Source organism: Cotesia glomerata, linkage group LG1 (assembly GCF_020080835.1).
Source record: "Cotesia glomerata isolate CgM1 linkage group LG1, MPM_Cglom_v2.3, whole genome shotgun sequence".
NCBI classification, from domain to species: domain Eukaryota; kingdom Metazoa; phylum Arthropoda; class Insecta; order Hymenoptera; family Braconidae; genus Cotesia; species Cotesia glomerata.
The window spans coordinates 35,674,386-35,702,331 of record NC_058158.1 but is presented as its reverse complement, the minus strand read 5'-3'; the positions used below and the strand labels follow the sequence as shown (position 1 = coordinate 35,702,331).

Below are 27,946 nucleotides of genomic sequence, written 5' to 3'. Positions count from 1 at the left end.
TCCTTGATATTATTTTTTATTGTATGTTATTATTTATTTTCTTTTTATTCCATTTCTTCAGGCGATCCCCGAGTCATTCCGATTTGTCACACTTTCGATTGGACCCCTGGCACACGAAGGAGTGAGCGCCGGGATTACAATGACATCAGGGTGGATTCTCTTCAGGTAAACAATAATAGAATTGATTGAAATTATTGCTTTTCGGTTTTAGGTAAAAAATAATAGGGTAAAAATAAAATAAAAGTTGAGCAAAAGAAAGGTTGAGAAGGACGGAAAATAAATCGGGCCACCTCCTACTGCTAGGAAAATCCGATATTTTGTATAAGAATATTGGAATATAGAATAGCAGCCCACCGCGCGCGATCAATCGTTTCTACTTGCCGCTTTTATATGAATTCCTTGTTTCCCGTGGCTACCGTGGCTGCTACCTTTGTTCATAATTCTTTAAAACATCTTTTTATTTTCTCTATAATACACTTTTATTTTATAAACTTCATTATTTTATTCCTTTACCAGACCACCTAATTCGAAATGATAAGTTATTTTTATTTTTATTCTTTTGATAAAACCACAATCATTTTTTATAACCATTAAATTTTATTTCTTTTTTATAACCTATTATTTTTCATCGCCAGTGTGAAAAATTTTTGTGATAGCTGTAAATTTGATAAGAAATTTTCCAAATAATTTTATTTTATAGGAAAAATTTTTATTTAGGATTTTATTTTGTGAGATTTGAATATTTTATTAAGAATCAAAAGTAAAAGTTTTGAAAAAAAAATTCGTCAACTAAAAATATTATTTTGATGTTTTGAATCAAGCAGAATTTTGGTAAATATTTACAACCATTTTAATTTTCGTTTTTTGAACGAAATTTCTATTCTATTGATTTTTTAAAAATAAATTAAAAAATGAACAATTTAGAGAAAAAAGTTAATTATCACAATTTTAACAAATTTTTTAAAAAATATATAAATTTTTTAGTAAATTGTGATATTTAACTTCTTTTTTTTCATATTGTTCGTTTTTTTATGTATTTTAAAAAAATATATATCAAAAACATCAAAAAAAGATAAAATAGAAATTTTATCCAAAAAAATGTGAGCCAAAATTTTTTCCAACTTTTGAAGGCAAAAAAGCTATCAAAATCTAATTTTTTTTTTTTCACGACATTTTTTATAATAAATGCGACGTAAAAACAAGCAGAGTTAAAAAAAAAAATTGAAAATGTCAATTTTTCACCTAGTTATGGCCCAAAATAGGGTCAACCATTTTAATTTTCATTTTTTTGAACGAAATTTCCATATGGTTTTATTGAAATATTTTTTTTTTGAAAATTACATAAAAAAATGAACAATTTAAAATAAAAAAAAGTTGATTATCACAATTTCAACAAATAAAAAAATTTTCACAAGAGTTTATAAACTTTTTAGAAAATTTTGATATTCAATTATTTTTTTTAAATTGTTTGTTTAAAATGTACCAAAATCATCAAAAAAAGATAAAATAGAAATTTTATCCAACAACATAAGAGCCAAAATTTTTTTCAACTTTTGAAGTCAAAAAAGTTATCGAAATGTTTATTTTTTTCTTTAACGACATTTTTTATCATAAATTCGCCGTAAAAACAAGCAGAATAATAAAAAACTAAAAAATGTTAATTTTTTACCTAGTTATGGCCCAACTCATAAATAATTACCAGAATTTTTTATTGATTTCAAAATTTTTTTCTTGATTCAGAATAAAAATATTATTTTTTTGGGTCAAGAATTTTACTCTAATCAAGTTAAATTTTTATTAGATTAAAATTTATTTTGAAATTTTAGTTAAGATAAACTAGAATTTATAAAATAAAATTTCTGAGTAGAAATAACCATTGAACTATTCAAAAATTTTATTATGACATTACATTTAAAAGAAAAATTTTTTTATCAATGCAAGTTCCTCCTAACGAACTGCAGAGTAATAAAAGTATCGCTGGAAGGAAAAAGCAGTAGAGTTTACTCTGTTGATACTGTTATGATTGATGGAAGTATGACCTCAGAGCCTAAGGGGATAAAAATTTAAATAAATTATCCATTTTAAAGCCGGGTATCAAAGTGTATGACATACAGATACATATGTCATTTTCTTATGGGCAATCAATGGGTGATTATATCCAGCACTGAAAAGTTGTTGACCATAAACTCACACAAACTTTTTTTACCAAGCGTTTACACACAACGACGTGCTAATGATGAGACGAAACGACCGGCTAACAATATCTGTGTACTTTATGCTTTCAATAATCATCCTTACGAATTATGCTTTAATATCTTAAATTATAGTTATTAAAATTAAAAGTTATAAAAAAATCACAAAGTTGATCCGAGATTCCTCCTCGTTTTATTCGCATCAAACACGTTGAATTTATTTAGTATTTTTCTGTAGAAAAAATAATTTTTCTCGATAAACCCAGACCACCTAAGAAGAAAAATCAAAGTTACACATTAACTGTAATTTAAAAACTAATCGACTTAGTTGGTCGGCGGATTTTTTTTTAATAAATTGAATTTAAATATAAATTAAAATTTTATTGCGACATTTGTGGAGAGAAAAATATGATAATAAATAAAATATTATTATAGGAAGGAGTTATACTCTTTCTGCATCAACTCACGGCTAATCTAGATATCTCAACGACTCCTAAATCTTCGGAGCAATTAAGTGTATGAGGATGATAATCGTAATTGTTAAAGGCAATTGCTAATTACTCAGTGAATACGCGCGGTGGTTAAATGAAAATGAGGAGGCGTGGTCCATAATTCACTTTTAGATCCATGTTCAATAAAAATTTTGTGCTGATGATTTAAAGAATTTGACTCTTTATATCCATTTTATATTTTTAGAATTTTATGGGTGTGTTTGCATTCGTAAAAAAGTTAACTGTAAAAAATAATAGTTGATTTATAATAAGTAATGAATAATGATCAACTGGAAAAAATTACCATTTCAAACAGTAAAATCGTGATTTTAACAATCATTTTATTATATTTATCATTTAACTGCTGCAATTTATATGCAAATATATTTTTGTCTGTTTATGTTTCATTTTTTTATTTTATTTTGTTATTATAACAATAACTATTTAAATTGTCGTATATTTTTCGGGCGAAAAAATTTATTCGTGATTTAAAATTTTCAAATTATATGCGAAAATATTTTTAAATTTGTCACGTGTAAAAATATATCGATGCTTTCATTTTTAATTTTTTATACAAAAAAATTATCAATTTTACACGGAAAAAAGTAAACTGTAATAAATAATAGTCGATTTATAATAAGTAATGATCAACTGGAAAAAATTACCATTTTAAACAGTAAAATCGTGATTTTAACAATCACTATAATATTTATCATTTAAATGCTACAATTTATTATTTACATGGAAGAAAATACTATTCCAAACAGTAATATTCGCTATGTGAAAGTCCAAAATGTTAAAGTATAATAATTAAGAATTTTGACTTTGATATTTATTATTTCGTATCTAAAAAATGATCGCATGATATGTTAAAAATATAAAATAAAGTTACTAAATTTCTATACAAGCAACGTCAATATTTACAAAGTAAAATGGTAAATTTTAGACGCAACGCTAACAATCAAACTATAATTATTGATTTGCTTGGACTGGTAAAATATATATTTTAAGAGTAGAATTTTTACTGTTTCAAATGCTAAATTTTCCGAGTGTGAGACCTTCCCCTTCTCCTCATAGTATAGACTATATATTGAAACGGCAATTTTTACTGTTTGAAACTGTAATTTTTTAAGATAAGAGAGTCGTTATTTACTATAGTGACAGCTATTAATCACATTTTCGATATTAAATTATAAATTGTGGCTTTTACATTTTCCACATTAAGTTTTGTAATATTTACATTAGTGCCACCGCGATGTCCGCTGTACTGTTTGAAAATATAAAAATTAACCGGAATCCAAGTGAATTTTATAGCTTACTTTTTTCTGTGTAATAGTCGATTTATATATAATAAGTAATGCTGAACTGGAAAAAATTACCATTTTAAACAGTAAAATCGTGACTTTAACAATCACTATAATATTTATCATTTAAATGCTACAATTTATTATTTACATGGAAGAAAATACTATTTTAAACAGTAATATTCGCTATGTAAATGTCTAAAATGTTAAAGTATAATAATTAAGAATTCAGATTTTGATATTTATCATTTCGTACCTAAAAAATGATCGCATGATATGTAAAAAATATAAACTACGGTTACTAAATTTCTATACAAGCAACGTCAATATTTACAAAGTAAACTGGTAAATTTTAGACGCAACGCTAACAATCAAACTATAATTATTGATTTGCTTGGACTGGTAAAATATATATTTTAAGAGTAGAATTTTTACTGTTTCAAATGTTAAATTTTCCGAGTGTGAGACCTTTCCCTTCTCCTCATAGTATAGACTATATATTGAAACAGCAATTTTTACTGTTTGAAACTGTAATTTTTTAAGTTGTTATTAGGTTATTATATAAAAGATAAGAGAGTTGTTATTTACTATAGTGACAGCTACTAATCACATTTTCGATATTAAATTATAAATTGTGGCTTTTACATTTTCTACATTAAAATTTGTGCCATCCCGATATCCACTATACTGGTTGAAACTATAAAAATTAACGAACACCCGAGTGAATTTTAGTTTACTTTTTTTCATGTACTTATTATGAAATATGATTATGATTAATAAATAATAAACGTATGTCGTCAAGTGTCGAAGCGCAAATGTTACTCGAGATAATTTTTAATAATTAGTCTAATTTTAACGGTACTTAATTGTTTTTTTTTGGCGACATGAGGCATGAAGTTTCCTCGGGTACATGCTAATGATTGTGTGTGCTTCTTGACATTAACAAAAATAAAAGTATACGTACGAAGGGTTGCACGCAAAAATTAGCTGGTTAATGTTCTGAGTTTAATTGTCGGTTGGATATTAAAAAAATACACGCGGAAGCTAAGTGGGGCTCACCGGACAAAGTGTAAAAAATATCGAGTTTAACCGTGTTAATAATCTTCCAAAGGGGTCCAGGCTTGGATCAGCAGGGTTACGGGTGAACGTAGACCAAGAAATTATTGGATGCGTTATGTCAAAAACGGTAAATTATAAATTCAAAATTTGAGCGGTCGACGAACTTATCGGGGGCAATATTCGCGCGAAGCGGATCTACGTTTGGTAAGGATCGCGTGATTAATATTTTGAAGCAGCTACTTCGGCTGGTAATATAATTATTGATAAGAACATGTATTTATGATGTACGCTCTGTTCCATACTGACCGCTGTAATTCTAATTGCGCTCGGTAAAAAGTGAGAAGAAAAAATCAAAAGTGTTTTAACATCATCACGAAATGAAGTGTCGCCATATGGATGTTAGTGAGCGAGATTTTACGCGAACATACTGGTTACATAATTATAATATTTTTGTTTACACGTGTTTTATGTAAAGTGGCTTTTAAATGCCTGGAACAAGGATTTTTATTTTTGAAATTAAATCGATAGTTGAATACTGCTTAAATTTTTCGGAATATTACAAAGAAAAAAATTTATTGGAATTATATAAGAGTATTTTTCAAAGCTTGTAATCAATTTTTCATGAGATTTTTTTTTCGTTTTAATTTAATTTTCTTGCATTAATTTACAATAATTTATCCCTTTAATAATTTATTTATTTAAAAACAATTTTTTAATTTATTAAGTATAAAAAATCATTATTCAACTTTTGATATGTTAATTTTTTTGTTTACTATATTTCTGTTATGAAAAAAAAAAAAAAAAAAAAAAAACATTAGTTTACCTAATCAATTAAAATTTTTTAAATTAAAATTATTGAGTTATAAAAATTGTCAAGTTAGAATTTTTACACCTGCTTTTTATATAAAGGTTTAAATAAATATTTATTAACTAATTAATAAAGACTAGCAATCTTGCAGTCACTATGTGACTGCCAGGACTTATGAACTATAAAAATAAATAAAATTTTGCTTTATTAAATAATGATTTTTGTCGAATTACACTGTACTTTCTTGAACATTGACTTTTTTGAAGATATAAGCCCATTTCGATGTTACACTCATCAAGAGCTTTCATTTGAGTACCCACATGCATTTTGATATATTTTTCATATACACATATATATAATATATAATATATATAAATATATGAAAAATTGATGTGGGTACTCAAATGAAAGGTCTCAATGAGTGTAATACCGACATGAGCTTATATCTTAAAAAATGTCAATAGTTCACAAGATACAATGTCATTTCTTAACCATTGACGTTTTTAAAGATATGAGCTCCTCTCGATGTTACACTCATCAAGAGCTTTCATTTGAGTACCCACATGCATTTTGATATATTTTTCATATATACATATATATAATATATATACATATCTATCTATATATCTATATATATAAAAATGAATCCCTATTTCCCTTGGTCATGCCATCACGCGTTAACGGCTGGACCGATTTCACTAATTCTTTTTTTGATGAGTTTGTTATTGTCAGGAGAAGGTTCTTATGAAAGAAAAAATTAAGAAAATTGCGCGGGAAATTAGAAAAATTAAGAATACTCAATCACCGTATAAAATCTATATCTATATTTATAAAAATGAATTATTGGACCGATTTTGATACTTTTCCTTTGTACGTTATAGTTAAAAAATGGTTTATAAAAAAAAAAACATTTAAAAAAAAATCGTAAATATTAAAAAATAGAAAAATTAAAAATTAAAGTGCAGCCAACATGTAATCGGGAGGTTCTGGGTTTGAATCCCAGTCCGAGCTATCTGAATTTTCTTACATCTTTATATATATATTTCTTCTGTGCGTGTGTTTGTTACTGAACTCCTCCTAAACGGCTAGACCGATTTTAATGAAATTTTTTGTGTGTCTTCCGGTGGATTCCAGAATGGTTTAGATTCACAATTCAGTCCACGGGAAAATGTTTATTTAATAGATTTTTTATTTATAAATTGTTGTTGACCTTGAGTACCCACATGCACTTTTCATATATTTTATAAATATCATATGTATAAGATATATGAAAAAATTCATGTGGGTACTCAAATAAAAGCTCTCGATGAGTATAAAATCAGAATGAGCTTATATTTATGAAAACGTTAATTATAGAGGAATGCCCATTGCATATTGTTAACTAACGATGTTTTTAACTATACAAGCTCATTCCTAAAATTTCTAAATTTAAGACGTGTGTACAGGACAAAGTCTGTCGGGTCCGCTAGTATATAATATATATAAATATAAAAAATATATGAAAAATTTATGTGGGTACTCAAATGAAAGGTCTTGATGAGTGTAATGTCGGGGTGAGCTTATATCTTTAAAAATATAATTAGTTGACAAGATAGCAAAGTCAGTTCTTAATTATTGACATTTTTTAAGAAATAAGCTCATCCCGATGTTACACTTATCAAGAGCTTTCATTTGAGTACCCACATGCATTTTGATATATTTTCCATATATACATTCTTATATATATGTATATATATATATATATATATATATATAACATATATATATATATATATATATAATATATATATATATGCCATATATAATATATAGCATATATATGCTATATATATGCTGCTGGTTGCTGCTGTATATATATATATATATGTATATATATATATATATATACATATATATATATAATATATATATATATATAGCATATATATATATATATATATATATATATATATATATATATATATATATATATATATATATATATGCTGTAATATATGTATATATTCATATATACATATATATAAATATATAAAATATATGAAAAATTGATGTGGGTACTCAAATGAAAGGTCTTGATGAGTGTAACATCGGGATGAGCTTACATCTTTAAAAATATCAATAGTTCACAAGATTGGTGAGAATGATATGAATCCTTGAAAAGGCACAACTCCAGGTCAAGACTTTTCCAACGATACTAAATTTAACCATAAAAACCTATTCTTCGATATAAATACACTGGCCACAAAATTTTGCCTATTCTCTTAATAATATAGATTTATTTAGAAAAAATTTTTTAATTTATTAAGTATAAAAAATTATTTATTAGCTTTCGATAAATATTTTTCTGAGGAGGAAATCATATCTACTTCAAATTTTTTTATGAAAAAAAAACATTAGTTTATCTAATCAATTAAAATTTTTCAGTTACAAAAATAAAAATATAATTTTTACTCCCGCTTTTTATATAAAGGTTTAAATAAATTTTTATTAACTAATTAATAAACATTATTAAAATTTTTTGATATTAAAAAATAATTTATTAACAGAATAAATATTATAAATTACATTAAACATAAAAAAATTTTTCAGTGTATAATAGAATTAATTTTTTATAAAGATTCAAAAATTTGAAGAATTTCCACAGAACTAACAGTAAATTTGATTATAATACTCATCATTATTTTGTCAAACAAACCAAATATAAATTTCTCCGTTCCTCCCTAAAAAAATCAACAATATGCCATCTGTCGGTCACCAGCGTACTCTTCATCCATCAACCCCGTAATAAAATAAATTGTAACCAGCTAAAAAACTGCCTGTATATAATCCAATATCTAACATTGTGATACATTGTCATAATGCGACCAGAGAACAATACTCTCGTTACAAGTCGTTATTTTCTTTCTTACTCATTTGAATTTTCATTATAACTAACTCCCACCCGACTCCACATACACAAGTTAATTTGTAAAGAAGTAAAAAGTTTACCGAATGGATAAATGAAATATACATACATATATCAAAGAATCAAGTACAGTATACGCACATCTAGCCTTGTAATTTTCAACATCCTTTCCATTCTACATTGACTCCGCACACATCCGATCGCAAAAACTTCTCAATGCGGTCTTCAGGTGCATATTTCAATGGTCGAAGGATAAACAATGCCATCTTCCCTGTATGTATATCCGCTTATGTAATATCCTTCCGGTTTTGTGCCATCCGAGTTTCTCATTGGCCAGTAAAACAAAATTCCCCCGCGTCCACGCACTCACACACTAAAATATTTTATAATTTTCAATGAACTCGACAAGTGAAAGACTCTTATTAAATGTTTGTCTTTTCTTATTCTCAAAAAGTATCCTTCCGCTTCATTTCACTTGCCCTAATTGCAATTTGTCGTTCTGTATTCAGTCAAACAAAAATAATAACAACTATTGTGTTCATTTCTTCTTTATTTTTTCCGAAATGTCACTTGCTAAAATAGTTTAGAGTAAAAAATTTCGAGGAATTTTATTTAAAAAAATTTCACTGTCTCATTTTAGAACACAGAAATAATTTTTCTTAGATAAAAAATCAATTTACCCTCTAAATTTTTTTACTCTGGTAAATAACTTAATAGAAAATTTCATTTATAATTGAAGATATAAAAACAAAAAAGTTGTTTTTTTCATCTATTAAAAGAAATATAATAATACCAGCAATCTTGCAGTTACTATGTGACTGCCGTGATTTATGAACTATAAATAAATAAAATTTTGCTTTATTAAATAATGAGTTTTGTTAAATTGCACTGTACTTTTTTAACTATTGATGTTTTTTAAGTTATAAGGTCATCCCAATGTTACACTCACCAAGAGCTTTCATTTGAGTACCCACATGCATTTTGATATATTTTTCATATATACATATATATATATAATATATATAAATATATGAAAAATTGATGTGGGTACTGAAATGAAAGCTCTCGATGAGTGTGATATCAAGATGAGCTTATATCTTAAAAAATGTTAATAGTTCACAAGATAGCAAAGTCAGTTCTTAATTATTGACATTTTTTAACATATAAGCTCATCCTGATGTTACACTCATTAAGAGCTTTCATTTGACTACCCACATGCATTTCGATATATTTTTCATATATACAAATATATATAATATATATAAATATAAGAAAAATTAATGTGGGTACTTAAATGAAAGGTCTTGATGAGTCTAATATCGAGATTAGCTTATTTCTTATAAAATATCATTTGTTGACAAGATAGCAAAGTCAGTTCTTAATTATTGACATTATTTAAGATATAAGCTCATTCTGATGTTACACGCATTAAGAGCTTTTATTTGAGTACCCACATGCATTTTGATATATTTTTCATATATACATATATATAATATATATAAATATATGAAAAATTGATGTGGGTACTTAAATTAAAGGTCTCGATGAGTGTAACATCGGGATGGGCTTATATCTTTAAAAATGTCAATAGTTCACAAGATACAATGTCAACTCCAGGTCAAGATTTTTCCAACGATACCAAATTTAACCATTAAAACCCATTCTAATATATAAATTATCTGGCCATAAAATTTTGCTTATTCTCTTAATAATATAGATTAAAAAAATTTGAAATTACTGTAATTCAAAATAAGTAAACAAATAAATAGAGATGACATTAAAAAAACGTATGCATAAAAATAATCGGACAAATTGTCGTCGATTCTTTTAGTTGTCTTCTGCAAGACTAATCTTGTGGCGCACGATAAATCCACGTCTATTCTTGATGTTATCCTGCTAGTTAAACATGCAAATGTGTGCGTAAGAACCGCGATTGGTCCAGTATATAATTGTAAGGACACTACTAAGACACAGATGAATAAATTTATAAATAAAATAAAATACCTGTAAGTAACGTTAATAGCAAAAAAAAATAAAATAAAATATAAGAAGTGGTTGTCTCTTTCACATTTCACACAATAACGGCCTCCGGAACTGGCACAAACGAATCAAATATATGTGTGTTTGTGGACAAAGAAGGATAGAAACGTCTGTACTTGAGATAATGTTTGTATATGTATGTAGACATACATTTGAAGTAGGTATGTAGATGTGTATGTGGATCCAACAGAGTGTACATTAAAGATCTTTGTCCAGCAGCGACTCTCGGTGCATACTGGTTACACAGTGCGTTTCCTGGATCATTGCCAAGGTGAAATCATCGCTGTCACCGTAATAAGAAGCTTTTCATTTCAATGAAAATGATTAACGAGACCCTAAGGATCTTAGATGTACGGTAATAATCATTTTTTCCCGAGAGAAAGATTATAAATAATAATATTAAGTATTGCAATTGTAATATGGATAATGTGCCTCTACTTATTGTTGGAGACTGGATACAATATAGAATATGTATGGCTAGTGGTGGATGAGGGTCACGGAGGAAGAGATTTAAAATAGTGTATAATGTAAGATTTGTGCTAGGTTAATTGCGAGATTAGATAGTTGTGGTATGAGGACGCGTGCACGCTCTTAGACTCCAGATCGCCTGGATGAGTTTAAGTCTCAAGTGATTGTTATCTCTTTTCACTCGAGAGTCCAGGTTCAGTCTCGGGTTCGTCTGCTTTTATTTTTTAGCTTTTTTCTCGTGGGAAAATTTATGGTAGTTTTAAATACAAAGTTATTGTTTGTTTGAAAATTAAATTTTTATGAGATATGTTTTTTTTAATATTAATTATGGTGTAAATGTAGCAACAGGTTATGGGCCCAGACTCGGCGTTTAAATTTAATATTTAAAAACATTGATTTTTTTTCATTAAAAATTGAATATTTTACTCTGAGATAAAATCATTTTTGTCCAGACAAATTTTTTTTGGCTCAATAATATATATTATTAAGAGAATAAGCAAAATTTTGTGGCCAGTGTATTTATATGATAAAATAGGTTTTTATGGTTAAATTTGGTATCTTTGGAAAAGTTTTGACCTGGAGTTGTGTCTTTTTGTGGTTTCATATTATTTTCACCAATATTCAATTTATGATGATAAGTATTTACACTGATAGAAGGATTTATTTGTATTAATTAATATTTGTTATTAGTTAACAAATCATTTATTAGAGACCACTTTTTAATATTAAATAAATATTTCTTAGTATTTAAAATGATTTGTTTTTATTTAATAAATCTGATATTCATTTATTAAATATTAATAAATCTTTTTAAATACTAAGAAATATTTGTTAAGGACTAACAAATGGCTTCTAATAAATGATTTGTTAAATATTAACAAATCTTTTTAACTATAAACAAATCCTTCTATCAGTGTAGGCTGCATTCGAAAATGCTCTTTCTCTAGATACATAATTAAGAAATGACCTTGTATCTTGTGAACTATTGACATTTTTAAAGAAATAGGCTCGTCCTGATGTTACTCTCATCAAGACCTTACATTTAAGTACACACATCATTTTTTCATATATTTATATATATTATATATATGTATATATGAAAAATATATCAAAATGCATGTGGGTACTCAAATGAAAGCTCTTGATGGGTGTAACATCGGGATGAGCTTATATTTTTAAAAATGTCAATAATTAAGAACTAACTTTGCTATCTTGTCAACTAATGATATTTTTGAAGATATAAGCTCATCTCGATATTACACTCATCAAGACCTATCATTTAAGTACCCACATTAATTTTTCATATATTTATATATACTATATATATGTATATATGAAAAATTGATGTGGGTACTCAAATGAAAGCTCTTGATGAGTGTAACATCGGGATGAGCTTATATCTTTAAAAAAGTCAATAGTTGAAAAAGTACAGTGCAATTTAACATAATTAAGAAACTATCTTATATCTTGTTAACTATTGACATTTTTTAAGTTATAAGCTCATCCCAATACCACACTCGTCAAGACCTTTCATTTGAGTACCCAAATCAATTTTTCATATATTTACATATATTATTTATATGTATATATGAAAAATATATTAAAATGCATGTGGGTACTCAAATGAAAGCTTTTGATGAGTGTAACATCGAGATGATCTTATATCATAAAAAATGTCAATAGTTAAAAAAGTACAGTGAAATTTAGCAAAAGTTATTATTTAATAAAGCAAAATTTCATTTATTTATAGTTCACAAGTAAGAGCAGTCACATAGTGACTGCAAGGTTGCTAGTAAATATTATTTAAAAATAATTTAGCGATTGAAATTGAAATTGTGAACAAAATAGGATAAATATAATAATATAAAAATTTTATGAATATATATTTAACTTTAAAAATGTAAAAAAAGAGGAGTTTTAAAAAAGCCCGCGGGTTAAATATTAAGCCGACACACTGCACACTAACGGCGAAGAATTTTGCGGATAGCCATTTTCTAATGCTAGAGTAGAGAGTGGTCTTGTGAAGATTATAACACAAATTCGGTGACTCGGGGCGAGGACCGACACGACTACTGATTGTCTGTGTGCTCATCGATAATGGAGAAAGGAGCGAGTTAAAGGTTTGCTACACGAGATGCATTTTCGTGGAACCGCTGCAGACCCGAAACCGTCTACTTGGGTATAGACTAGCCCGAAGGACACGTCATTCCTTTCATGTCATTCCTTTCCTCAAATACACATAATACAAGGCATTAGCCTTGTACTTTGCTTACCTCCTATCGTATTTGCTATTCGCTGTCGGGGTTTTGCAGAAACAACGGATTTAATCAGCTACCGCGAAAGATTACAGTTAAAGCTTAAAATAATTCATCGTTAACAACTTAATAGGTGCATTACCCGCAAGTTAACCCTTGAGGTGCACCCTGAGTGTCGGATAATTTAATAATCTTTTGAGAAATAACCATCTCTTCAATTTTTTATCTTATTGATATTCTTAGGTGCTGATTTGAATACTTTTAAAATTTATTTTTAACTTCCCGCTAAAAATCTCAGATTTTCAAAAATCGGGAAGTTATTGTTTTACCCTGTTTGGCAAAAATCGAGTTTTCATCAAATCTCGACGTTTGAAGGTCACAGGAAGCTTCCCTGACTACCCCCGCGATGTTGTCACTATGTCTGTATGTATGTGTGTGTGTGTGTGTGTGTGTGTGTGTGTGTGTGTGTGTGTGTGTGTGTGTGTGTGTGTGTGTGTGTGTGTGTGTGTGTGTGTGTGTGTGTGTGTGTGTGTGTGTGACTATGTGACTCGCTTATAACTTTTGAACGGTTGAACCGATTTCATCGCGGTTGGTGCCATTCGAAAGGGCTACGCTGAACTTAGATTTCCTGAGAATTTGAACCGATTCGGACCGATAGATTTTAAGAAATCTTGAAAAATCTTAAAAAATAAGAAAAAATCATTTTTGAAAGTAGTTTTTGGAATATCTTTTAAACGGCTCTATCGATCAACTTCAAAACTAATCTGCCCTTAAGCTTGAAAACCACGCCGATCGGCGTCAACCCGATCAAAATCGGTTGATTCGTTCGAGATAGCGTGAACGAAAGAAAACCGAAAAAACCGAAAAGTGTTTTTTCACATAACTTCGTCATTTCTTCTCGGATCGTTTTTGATGATATAGAATAATTTCAGAAGTTAAAACCGCGTCGATTGCCGCCAAAAACGTGGAAATCGGTTGATTAGTTCGAGAGATATCCTCCACGAAATATTTGGAAATAAGGATTTTTCAACATAACTTCGACATTTTTGGAATAACTTTCAAACAGCTCTACCGATCGATTCCAAAACTAATCAGCTCATAACATAATAAAACCACGTCGCTTTCCACCAAGCTGGTCAAAATCGGTTGATTCGTTCGAGAGATATCGTGAACGAAAGAAAACCGAAAAGTGTTTTTCAGAGTTACTCCGAAATTTCTAGTTTGACCAATTGAAACTTAGAAATTATTTATAAGGCTTAAAAACTGCGTCGAATGCCGCCAGCCACGTAAAAATCGGTTGATTTATTCAAAATTTATTGAGATTTGAAAATTCCAAAAATAGTGTTCCATGAAACTTCTATCAGACTTTTGAGCTCAAAGAGCTCAAAAGCATAGAAAAGGTATCTTTTTGAGCTCGGAGAGCTTAAAACAACACACAGATTGTACTTTTGAGCTCGAAGAGCTCAAAAAGCGGCCAGGTATTAACGGAATTAGCGGAAGTTGCAGGGATGGCCTTTAGGGTCAACCGTTTTCCTAATTTTTTAAGCAACTGCTATAATTATTTCAACGCCCTATTTTCAAAAAGTAAATTGTCTTGACTTTTTATTTTTAATTTTCTTCTACAGAAAAAAAAAATTCTTCGTTTGAGAACTAAATTTTTTTACTCAAAAAAATTTTTTTGACAAGGACATATATTATTGAGAATATATTTTCTTGTAAAATTAATTATGATATTTTTTATTTAATTAAAATAAAGTAATCTGTAAGTTTGTCTTTCATAATAATGTCAGATGGGTCGCTGGGATTTTTTAATAATCTTTTACACTGATAGAAGGAATTGTTTATATTTAATAAACTTTATTAAATGTTAATAAATGATTTTTTAACATCATAGGATTTAATAAATATTTATTAACAGTTAATAAATTATTTATTAAATACGATTTACTAAATGTTAATAAATATTTGTTAACAGTTAACAAATATTTATTAACAGTTAATAAGTAATTTATTAAGTACAAATTATTAACTGTTAATAAATGCTTATTAATGGTTAATGAATCCACAGATTCGGTAGAATCTGGCGCCAAGTTCCGTTCAAATCCGTTGTAAACGGAGCGCCAGACTACCGAGTGTGTTTACTGTAAGCAGAACGGTATTTCGAGGTTGCAAAATTTTATTTAATTCGACGGTACTTCTTGTTCCTAAATTTTATATTATAACAGTAATTCATACTTTATTTTACTGATATCAATTAATTATATTCAATTATAACCATTAATTTACTTGAAATTATTAAATTTTATCAGCACAAACTATAGCAAGCTCAAAAATTTCGATCCTGACTTTTTTTCGATGTAAAAAGTGACATGCCACAGACTAAGTAATTCGAGAATGCATGGTAATCCTCCAATAAATGGGAAACTACAGTTAAAAATAAATTTCACAGCTTGCATCTACACCCGCCAAGGTGCGCTGCAATTATTTTTACATAAACTGTAGCTTCAAGGGATAGTTTGCTATAAAAAATGCAGCCAACTTGAGATTTAAGTTAGTACCAATTGCAAATTTTTATTATAATTACAAAAAATACTGAAATCCGAACAAAAACAGTTTCACTGTAAAAAAATCGCGCCAAGTCCACGTTCATAAGACTATTAAGAAAAAAAATTTTTATTTCTTTACAAAAAGATATAAAATAGAAAAATTAAAAAATCCAAGTAACGGATATGATTGCATATGATTTTCGGAAATTAAAAAATTTTGTTGTAAATTTAAAATTAAGAAAAAATTTTGGAACGTACTTGGTGTGCGTCATTGTGTATTTCAATTTTTTTAAAGTCCTAGTAAATAGATTTTACGAATTTCATTAAAAGTAAAATATTTTGCAACCACGCACACTAAATACGTTCCAAAATTTTTTTTTTAATTTTTAAATTTACAACAAAATTTTTTTTAATTTCCGAAAATCATATACAATCATATCGGTTACTTGGATTTTTTAATTTTTCTATTTTATATCTATTTGTAAAGAAAAAAAAAAATTTTTTTTTTCTTAATAGTCTTATAAACGTGGACTTGGCGCGATTTTTTTTTTACAGTGAAACTGTTTTTGTTCGGATATTTGTTAACTGTTAACAAATATTTATTTAAAATAAAAAACAAAAATAGCAATTTTCTTTTGACACTTTTTAAAACCCTACAGCTGGAATAAATGATAATTCAGGGATGAAATCACGCCATTAGCCTGGCGGCTTGATAATGTTGAAATTCGGCTTGACAATTTGGATACTTGTTTGAAAAATTTCTCCACAAAAGGTATTAGTGAGCACAGGACAATTGTCGAACTCAAACAAAAAATTGACAGTATTGAGTCAACAATTTCTGGGGACTCGTCAATGTCAGGGGCGTCTTATGATCTATTGAAAGAATTCGATGACAGACTATGCAGGCGTTCTAATCTCATGGTTTATGGTCTTCCTGAAGTTGATTCTTCGGGATCTGAAGATGGTAATCTGCATGTCAGGATCACTAATTGTTTTTCTGAGCTATTAAACAAACCAATAGCTAAAACAAAAATTAAATTTAAATGTATCCGGGTGGGTAGATTCTTAATGAATAGTACGACCCCACGTCCGATTAAAATAATTTTTAGTGATCCTGACTCGGTTGAAAGTGTATTACAAGCATTTATCAGATCCAAGGTCCAGAAGGAGCTACCAGTATCACTTCAACACCTAGTAATTGCTCGAGACCAAACGCCGGTGCAGAGGCAGGAATATCTGGCCCTGAAAGAAGAGATGAAGCGGCGTACCTCAGCGGGGGAGAAGAATTTGTGGATAGCGACCAGAGGGACTCGACAGATTATTGTTCAGCATGTAATGCCCGAACTTCGGTTCTGGGCCTGAACAAAAATCATTAACTATCCTTGAGAGTATTCTCTACTAGTGATCTATACAGTGTATTATTAGAATTATTATTTTTTTTTTGTATTTTTTTTTAGTAATTTTTTGGATATGTTATCTGAGAGTTTGAGTGCGATATTAGCTGTAAGATCGTTAAAACTGGTGATTTCAATACTTATATGTATGTTTATCAGGCACCAGGCTCGCATATTACATGATGCAAGATTTGCGCTCTTGAATGACTTTTATAGATTTATTTTGCTTTATTATAATTATAATTATAATTTTGCTTTAATTTGAACAGAACAATCTTGTTACTAACTATCAAATAATTATTTAGACCTGGTGCTGTCAAACTGACTTAGTGGCTGTATAACAGCATCACTTGGCAAATTATCAACTTAATGGTGTTAATTACGTGCAATTGCTACAAATTTTATAATAATAATAATTATTATTATTTTTATTATTAATATTATTATTTTTTCTTTTTATTTTATCAATTACTATTATTTTTTGTTTTTGTTTGCAATTACTAACACATCAATGGTCTACTCATTTAGCAATCTATCTATTAAATTTATAATTAATATTAATATTAATATACTATTAAATATGAAATCACTATGCTAGCTGTAAGTCATCTTGTTATAAATCAAAAATTGTTTTTTTATATACTAACTGTTGTATTATTAACCCTGTTAATGGCCTCTTGGCTGTTGGGTTTGTTTATTTAAATAAAATAAATTAAATAATAATTAAATTCACTAAATAAATTAACGTTTTTAATATTTAAAAATATATAAGATAATTATGAGCTGTGATAGAATTTGGTATTTTACAATAAACGTTATTATAATGTAATATAATTAATGCAAATAATTTATAAAGATGATTTTTGTTTATAAGCAATCTTCATATCATTTAAAATTGAAAGCGAAACAAATTCACTCAACAAAATATTTATTAACTGTTAATAAATATTTATTAACTATTAATCAATACTTATTAACTATTAATAAATATACTTTCCTCCCAAATAAATATTTATTGAATATTAAAAAATATTTATTAAAATTTTATAAATTAAATAATTGCCATCAAATAAATTAAATTATTAATAGTTAATAAATTCTTCTATCAGTGTAATAATCTTGAGTCAAAAATTGATGATGAATCAACGAAAGATAAAATTAAAAATTTTTGTGTACAAAAAATAAAATAAAAACATTGATATATTTTTACACGTGGCAAATTTAAAAATATTTAGATTTAAAATATTTTCGCATATAATTTGAAATTTTAAAATCACGAATAAATGTTTTCGCCCGAAAAACACACGGCAATTTGAATAGTTATTGTTATAATAACAAAATAAAATAAAAAATGAAGCATAGACAGACAAAAATATATTTGCATGTCCACCGGCGTCAGCCCTCGTCTCCTTAGAGTTCTCGGTTTCTACTTAGAGCTTTGGGCCAAAGTAAAAGAGCTCGACCGCCACGCGATTCAAAACAACTAAACGTGTGTATGTATATACAGCATAGTTAAACTTGCATAGAGATTAGACACAGAATAGCTCTGATTTTTTCAATTTTTTTATTATTTTTGACTCCTATTTCTATAGTCATGGATGCGGTGTTGCAAATTGCCGGTGGATTAGAAGCGCGCGCCCGCACACATAATGCACTGAAAAGAGACCCGGTGGAACCCTCAGGGCTACTACCACCCGAGATTATTGTCTCGTGCCTCACGAGAGATAGAGAGAAACCCAGAGGCCGACGAACGGGACAAGTCCAGACTCTCAGCTATTCTCTTCTCTATCTCTACTCTTATATCTGTGTAATCTTTACATATACTAATACAATATCTATGTTGTCTTCTATTATGTTATATGTCGTGTGTAGCTATCAGGGGGAACTAAATAACAGACGCTACGGGGTGGCGTTGCCTTTTCATTTTTACTCATCTTCAATTTTTATTTATTCCTCGCACTCCTTCGCCGATTCTTTTATTTTTTACCTCCAGAGATATCTTCCTATTTATTTACATACATTTTTCAGTTAAAATATTATTTACTCATTTTTTTCACGCCTCATTATCTCAAAAAAAAAAAAAAATAAAATAATAACACAATAAATAGTTATCTTTTTTTAAATTCAAATTTTTTCGTAAATGCTAAATTTATTCTCATAATTTTTAAATAATTTCGAATTTGAATAATTCAGTGAAAAAAATTAAAAAGAAATTAAGCAGGAAAAAAAGTTAATTTTTTAAGAACAAATTTATTTTTCCTATTGAAAATTAAAAAATTTGTGCATTAATTGTCGATTATTAATTATTAATTATAATTATCATAATAAATTATTTACAAGACAGAAAAAAATTATGCTAATTATTTACAAGTGCGGTCAAACCTATTTTTGGCCATATCTAGGTGAAAAATTAACATTTTCAAATTTTTTTTTATTCTGCTTGTTTTTTACGGCGCATTTATGTTAAATAATGTCGTGAAAGAAAAAAATAAAGATTTTGATAGATTTTTTGCCTTTAAAAGTTGGAAAAACTTTTGACTCTCTTGTTTTTGGATAAAATTTCTATTTTATATTTTTTTGATGTTTTTGATATATTTTTTGTTTAAAGTACATAAAAAAACGAACAATTTAAAAAAATTAAATATCACAATTTTTCTAAAAATTTATAAATTTTTTGAAAATTTGTTAAAATTGATAATCAACCTTTTTTTTTTGTTCATTTTTTATGTATTTAAAAAAATGTATCAATAGAATCAAATAGAAATTTCGTTAAAAAAAATGAAAATTAATATGATTCACCCCACGTGTAAATAATGTCGTGAAAGAAAAAATAAAGATTTCGATAGCTTTTTTTGCCTTCAAAAGTTGGAAAAACTTTTGACTCTCTTGTTTTTGGATAAAATTTCTATTTTATATTTTTTTGATGTTTTTGATATATTTTTTGTTTAAAGTACATAAAAAAACGAACAATTTAAAAAAAAATTAAATATCACAATTTTCTAAAAAATTTATAAATTTTTTTGAAAATTTGTTAAAATTGTGATAATCATCTTTTTTTTTTTAAATTCTTCATTTTTTTTATGTATTTAAAAAAATATATCAATAAAGTAAAATAAAAATTTCGTTCAAAAAAATTAAAATTAAAATTTCGACTCCACTTGTAAATATTTACCAAAAATTTATTTGTAAAAATAAATGTCAGCCAATTAGATGTTAAAAAAAAATTGCCCACATCTAAACCCACCTCAAAACCCAGAGAAGAAGTTAACGATGTTATTGACAACAAATTAAAAATGATTATTCCCGTAAAAAGTTTCTTCCAACAGCCAAAAAAATAAAAACAGTCACTTGATAATTATTAAGGATACGGTTGAACTAATCCCGGATAATTATATTTTTATAATTTCAGTTTCGGCAGAGTTTGAACTGGCTACCGTGCAAATTTAACCTGATTAGGTACGGTAGGCCCAGGCTCCCCAGTTATCCGCCTCCGACTCCAACTTGGACAGATACCTATTAGAGAAAATTACAGGAAAAGCCGTAAATAAAAATACCGGTAAGGAATTATATTTATTTACTTAAGAGTGTAATTTTTAAGTCTACTTTGCTTCTCATACTTCTGGCGAGCTAAATAGTCTAGTTTGTTAAAAAGAATGAAGTTTTTCTTCTGTTTGTTTGCTCAAATATTAACCGGTGTTATATATTTAATAAGAACAGGAACAAGAAGACATATATATACATGTAAATATACATGCAAACATATACGTATGCCTAAGTAGGGCTTATAAAGACATCGCCACGCGCCCACGTGTGCTGAGCTTCTTGCTCGTTAATCGTACATTATTGCTGTTCTGTTGTCTTGACTTTATGTGAGCCTTTTATTGTGTCGGTATGCAACATACTCACACATACATAACAAGTGTAAGCATGTTGGAGTCAAGCTCGAGATTTAATGTGCATGTGTAGATCCAAGGAACGGAGCACCCACATTCATTGTCCAATCAGGCGATTTATCATTGCGGGGGAAGATCAGGACGAGTTATTGACTTGTTCGATTCCGTAGGTTACGCCCCGCGATCTACCTCGACCCCTACCTACTTACAGATTACAGCTCGCCACCTCTTTCTCTTTGGGTGTATATAACATACTTATACTTATACTTACATGTAGATGTAACCACGTGTAAGTATAATCACCGACAAGTGAGTAAGCTTTAAATATACTGTCTTGCCACGAGGCTCTGGCTCCAAAGGACGACAATTTTTAACGACCCACGATAATGTCCGAGTGAATTTTACAGTCTGTTTAATTCAATTATCAATTTTTTTTTTAGCTTGAAAATTTAAATAAATAAAAAATAAAAATTATCTGTATTATTAAGAGAATAAGAAAAATTTTGTGTCCAAGATAGTCATATGATAAAATAGGTTTTTTTAGTTAAATTTAGTGTCGTTGTAAAGGTCTTGATTTTAATTTGTGCCTTTTCAAGGTTTTATATCATTTTCGCAAAAAGTATTTAGGCAGCATTCGAAAATGTTTTATCTCTAGATACATAATTAAGAAATGACCGTGTATCTTGTGAACTATTGACATTTTTAATGTCGACCTTTCATTTGAGTACCCACATCAATTTTTCATATATTTATATATATTATATATATGTATATATGAAAAATATATCAAAATGCATGTGTGTACTCAAATGAAAGCTCTTGATGAGTGTAATATCGGGATGAGCTTATATCTTAAAAAATGTCAATAATTAAGAACTGACTTTGCTATCTTGTCAACTAATGATATTTCTGAAGATATAAGCTCATTCTGATGTTACACTCATCGAGACCTTTCATTTGAGTACCCACATCAATTTTTCATATATTTTATGTATATTATATATATGTATATATGAAAAATATATCAAAGTGCATGTGTGTACTCAAATGAAAGCTCTTGATGAGTGTAACATCGGGATGAGCTTATATCTTAAAAAATATCAATAATTAAGAACTGACTTTGCTATCTTGTCAACTAATGATATTTCTGAAGATATAAGCTCATCTCGATGTTACACTCATCGAGACCTTTCATTTGAGTACCCACATCAACTTTTCATATATTTTATATATATTATATATATGTATATATGAAAAATATATCAAAGTGCATGTGGGTACTCGAATGAAAGCTTTTGATGAGTGTAACATCGGGATGAGCTTATATCTTAAAAAACGTCAATAGTTAAAAAAGTACTGTACTATTTAACAAAATTCATTATTTAATAAAGCAAAATTTTATTTATTTATAGTTCACAAGTCACGGCAGTCAAATAGTGACTGCAAGATTGCTAGTACAAATTAATTTAAAAAACTGACCTAACGTTACTTATCGTGACAATTTTTTAAAATATTTAGTCTTGCATGTTAATTTTTTTCTTCACAAAATTAAAAAATTCATCATTTTTCATTTTTGCTGGAACTATAAAAATAAAAATTAATTTAAACTGTTAAATATGCAGGAGATAAATTAAAAATTTAAGAGAAAGCAATCTAGATCCAGATGCGAATTTCTCCGAGTGTTCAATTATCCTGGCGATGAAATCGATAGATATATTATTTATCTGTGATCGGAGAATCAATCGAATCAATCGGATTGTTATGTGTGTTAAAGACTAGCGGCTATTTCTATACCTAATCTAAATATCGGGTTTCAATCGTGATAACCGGTTGATAATAACAGCTATGTTTGCTGCTCCCAGGTATTCCTTAAATTATTATTAGAATATAATCTAATCGCTGAGAATTATAATGACGCGAGTGTGTGATGCACGGTGTAATTAATTACCCGTGAATTACTACATCTGTCAGAGGCCTCAAGGGTTTAATTCGCATTTAGAAGACTAACTGCTGTTCTACTTTAAACTTTACATTTTTTCATTACATTTGATATCTTCGTCAACGTATATTCATATATTCATATTTACTGGATGTAGTTAGAGAAAATTGCGTTACGAATTCATGTTTGAACGGATGAACTATCGAAGAGATTAATTACAATTGGGATGTTTTTTTTTTCTTTTTTCCTTGTAGTATTTAATGGATAAAAATTAGGGGAGACCTAGGTCTAGACGATTAGGAGCTTGGAAGATAATTTAATTTTTTTATAAATTTTATTCCCGTGCCGGGAAGTTTATTTTTTTTTGGGTAGATATTTAGAACAGGAAATAGTAAAAAAAAACTTTGAAGAAGGAAATTAAAATAAATTTGGGATTTAAAACATTTTTGAACGCTTTGTTGGAATATTTCTAGTTTAAAATTTGTAAAAAAAATTTTTACTTAGTTGTAAAAAAATTTTAAGATAAATTAATCAAATCTTAAAAGGTCAGTTTTTCTAATCAATTTTATCCTCGTGCCAGAAAGTCCATTTTTTTTTTAGAAAAAAAATTTTTAGATATCAAAAACAGGAAATAGTAAAAAAAACTTTGGAAGCAATTAAAGAAAATTTGGTATTTAAAAAATTCTATGAAAATTTTAATAAATTGTTTTAAAAAATATAAATCTAATTTTTAGCGAAAATATTTTGGTGTGAAGTTTCAACACCAGATAGGCCAATAATTTTTAATATAATGCTTCTAACAAAAAAAAAAGATTTTTTTTCAAAAGAAGCCTTCTGGGTTGAATTCGATTGTGTATCGTTCCACTTACACGATTTCGTGCGTAATAAATCGCCGGGTTCGTTAGTGAAATGAGTGGTTGACTAATACCCGGGGCAATACTTATTAAACTTGCTCTTTACAGGTACTTTTGAGCGCAAAAAAATATAACAATCGTAGGCATTCTTCCTTCACAATTTTTAATGAATAAGAATATAAAAAAAGGAGAGGTTGTCGATCGCCTGAGGAGTTTTTAATCGGATTGTTGATCTGCCACCGCTCGGGATAAGGATAAGGCAAAGGCTGAACAGCGCCAGACTAATATTAATATAATATAATACTAAGGCCCAGTCATCTTATCTATGGTTCTCTTCCTCTTCATATATGCGTCGAGGCTTCTCTTCGACTTGCCATAATTCACTGGCCTAATCGGGTGTTGTTGCAACCCCTCAGGAGTTGTTTACTCCCAGTTGCACGGGATCTGATGCCGCTTCTCATTTATCATGTTTCAACTTTTTAAACATATTTTTTCCCAGTCATTTTTTTTTTTAACAAACATCTATATTTCTACACTTGAAACTCAAAATCTTTAAGCTATTTTCAATTAATAATTTTTATTTTTTAATCAATTTTTTATTTATTCAAAATTTTTATTTAAATTTCAAAAATTGAAAATTGAACATAGTTTTTATTTTTCAAAAAATTTTTTTATTTATCCAAATTTTTTGGCTAAAATTCGAAAAAATCCAAATTAAAATTAAAATTGATAATTTTTAATTGTAAAAAATTTTTTATTCAAATTTTTAGTCCAAAATTTAAAAATTAAAATAAACTAGCAACCTTGCAGTCACAATGTGTGACATTTTTAAAGATATAAGCTGATCCCGATGTTATACTCATCAAGAGCTTTCATTTGAGTACCCACATGCATTTTGATATATTTTTTATAAATGGGTGATTCTCTGTAAGGATGTTTTTTGCTGTCCCAGGCATTTTTTGATTAGAAAAATTGTTATTTTATTACTAAAAAAAATTTATTAAGAAAGTAAAAAAACATTTCTATTTGGAGCATTGAAAACTAAAATGGAATAAATTTTGGTTTTTTTGCTATAAATTCGTAAACCACCGAAATGTCAGTCTCCTGGGCTGACCCATTCCCAAAATTGAAACTTTAAGATTAAATTTTAAGTTATTTGTCAATAATATATAATTTGGTCCATAATGTTTATAAACTTAATTAGATAACTAACAATCTTCTTCAATAAAAAGTACCGAAAATTAGTTTGTTTCATTAACCCTTCAGCACTCTCGCTATGAGATTTTCTCTCACGCTCATCAATAACTCAAATTTTCTTTCAAATTTCAAATGGAATGACTATGTGATTTTTTTTCTATCTGCCAAAAAATTAATATTATTTCAGATTGCAATATTATTATTTTAATTGTTCTATACTATAAAAAAATAAAATAAATTTTATTAACTCTGTGAGATATTTTCTCATCGCAATAGTAAAATAGGGGGGTCAGAATTTAAAAAATCGGGTCTGATCGATACAGTTCGGAGGTTCCCGTAAGAGTGCATTTGTGTTTGGATGTATTATTATTAAATATTATTTTTAAATAAGTCAATTTTTTTTTGTTTTAAGAAATTTATTTTATTTAAGATTTTTTAAATTAAAGGGACTATAAGCATGCGTGTGCTTCCACATAAGGCGTGAGAGTTTTTCTCATCGCGCGAGTAATGATAGTAAATCGTTTTGCGAGAGTGCTGAAGGGTTAAATTCATTAAACCAAAGTTTGTCCCAGGCATTTTAAGATCAGTCCCCTGCCAGAAGTTCAAAGCCAAAAAAAAAAAAATTCAGCGTGTTATTTTACCTTTTGTAAGGTTTATAAGGATCTAACTAGCCTTAATTTAATAACCATAGGGCTGTTAGCGTTTTATCGCCATTTTATTTAGTATCAAAGTACCGTTTGTGCTGGAAATATGTGTCTGGGCCACTTCAAAACTCAGTCCCCTGGCAGCTATTTTTATTTATAATTTATTTATTAAATTGGATCCATAAGTCTTAATATTATTCTAATTAATGTAAACATTCATTGAGAACTTAAAAAGTTGAATGCATTGAAATAGTTTGCTTGATTTTTCTCAATTTGATAAAAAAAATCAGTCCCCTGGGAGTTAGTCCCCTGTCATGTTATATGGCAAAAGATATACAAATATCGAAAAAGCAAAAATTAATTCGGCTGTTTATTTATTATAATTAAGCTGATAGTTTTGTAGCCCTTGTTAATTTTTTTTCTAATAAAATCAAAAATAATTTGGTCGGACAATTTTGTACAGATTTAGGACATCCTTACAGAGAATCACCCATATACATATTTATAATATATATAAATATATAAAATATATGAAAAATTGATGTGGGTACTTAAATGAAAGGTCTTGATGAGTATAACATCGGGATGAGCTTATATCTTTAAAAATGTCAATAGTTCTCGAGATACAAGGTCATTTCTCAATTCTGTAGTTAGAAATAGGGCATTTTCGAATGCAGCCTAAATACTTATTATCATAAATTGACTATTGGTGAAAATGATATGAAACCTTGAAAATGCTCAACTTCAGTTCAAGACTTTTCCAACGATACCAAATTTAACCATAAAAACCCATTTTATCATATTAAATACACTGGGCACAAAATTTTTCTTATTCTCTAAATAATATAAATTTTTAAGCATTTAATGCAACAAACTGTATTACATTTTTTATTTTTAGGATAGCTTCCGCATTTTTCTCTGGAATTCCTGGATACGGTTCGTCTCTTCGGGTACCATTACAGAGCTGTGAGACGAATCCCCTTGGCCGCAGTGACAATGCAAAATTGTGTGTTGACCGCTCGTCACGTCGATAAATCAGGTATGTGTAATAGACGTTGAGTGCTCTCGAGTATGCACACGTGCCGGACATGACACACGACACACCGCACCGTAACACATGTAGAGTGTTGTATGATTGCGGTGGTGTGAATCTGTCAAATGAATGTCGTTACTAACTTAGAATAAAACTATTCACGTGCCGTAGCACCGTTAAATCTCGTCCAATCTTCGAGGAATGCCAGTTATGACTTAACTTACATACCTATAGCGTACAACGCAATCGTATGTACAATGTACTTTTTACAGATTAGCTTTTTTGGATCGAGTATATATAAATAGAGCGATTTTTTATAGACATGATGGGGAATAATGCGTAATTTGATGGTTCGAGGAACGGAAAAATGGTGAGGAATTTTTTAATTGGAATTTTCTCAGGGTTTTGTTTCGTAATTGCCGTTACGAGATGAGCAGTAGCTCTTTATTTATTTTATGGAGCTCTTACTATTATTTTCAGTGTAAAGTATAGTAATTTTTCACACCATATTAATAAGGCTACCTGCATCGGAAGAAAATCAAAGTTTCCGAGTTATTATCGGTAATTTCACAGGATTTTATTTTTGACGCTTCATCACCTCACTTATTAGGAAGATATTGGTTTAGGTTTTAAGCTATTATTTCTGGTGTGCTAATTGCGATGAATCTTTCGTTTTATAATCTTTCATTTTTGACAAACAATAGATTTTTTTATCTTACATTTTTACGGTATTGTTTTTTTTTTTTTTCTACAATTTTACTAAACGAATTTTCGACGTCTATATAACATGAAAAATAAATCTTTTTTTTTTTTTTTGTTTAATTCTTAAGGAGATCCAAGTACCCTCCGAGTGTAAAGAATGTCTATAAAAAAATAATACGTAGAAATACTGATGTTATGCATTTTAAAATTAATTAATAACAT

At 28.3% G+C, this 27,946-nt stretch overlaps 1 long non-coding RNA gene across 1 annotated transcript; it reads left to right on the top strand.

Moving 5' to 3' along the window:
• The first annotated feature begins 68 nt into the window (after window positions 1–68).
• LOC123266658 lies at window positions 69–27,345 on the top strand. The gene is made up of 3 exons (XR_006509827.1): window positions 69–165; window positions 20,872–21,018; window positions 26,888–27,345. It is a non-coding gene; the product is annotated as an uncharacterized LOC123266658 (long non-coding RNA).
• The last annotated feature ends 601 nt before the right edge of the window (window positions 27,346–27,946 follow it).